The 591-nt window shown below is 47.2% G+C and overlaps 1 non-coding gene across 1 annotated transcript; it reads right to left on the bottom strand.

Annotated features, from left to right (window-relative positions):
* Positions 1 to 472: 472 nt before the first annotated feature.
* LOC147010971 (5S ribosomal RNA) lies at positions 473 to 591 on the bottom strand. The gene has a single exon (XR_015052621.1). It is a non-coding gene; the product is annotated as a 5S ribosomal RNA (ribosomal RNA).

Below are 591 nucleotides of genomic sequence, written 5' to 3'. Positions count from 1 at the left end.
TGCGCTGTGATTGCCAACCTCTGGTTGTTTGTCCGTGCTCTCTGTGGTTTTATCAATGCAATTCCAAGTTCTTTCCACGGGGAGAATAAGAACTTGTCCTGACGTCATCGCGGTGTGAGCGACTGAGTGTGATGGAAACAGCAGGAAGGTGAGAGTGTGCTCGATTGATGCACAAAGGAGGTCGTTGAGGATTTTGACGGTGACGAAGAAAGATATTATTTCAATGTGTTTTGAAGTCGTTGGGAAAGAAGCTGTCCTGAAAAAAATCACCAAACACAAGAGGAAAGTTTTTGTGTTTTCGCAATTAAATCAGATTTTGGAACATCACAAACTCGCGTCTTTTCCCAGTTATTTTAGCCTGAAGGGGAATGAAGAGTGTGTTCTGTTGCGACAGAAAACAAAAACAAAGGAGGAATTTTCATTCCCAGATGAGGGAAAACAAAGGGTCACTGACTCCCCCTGCGGGGCACAAAGCCTACAACACCCGGTGTTCCCAGGCGGTCTCCCATCCAGGTACTAACCGGGCCCGAACCTGCTTAGCTTCCGAGATCGGACGAGATCGGGCGTATTCAGGGTGGTATGATCGTAGGC

The sequence above is a fragment of the Eptatretus burgeri genome, chromosome 16, assembly GCF_056783735.1.
Source record: "Eptatretus burgeri isolate ZD-2024b chromosome 16, Ebu_testis_v1, whole genome shotgun sequence".
In the NCBI taxonomy this organism is placed as follows: domain Eukaryota; kingdom Metazoa; phylum Chordata; class Myxini; order Myxiniformes; family Myxinidae; genus Eptatretus; species Eptatretus burgeri.
This window is presented reverse-complemented; position numbering and strand designations above follow the sequence as displayed.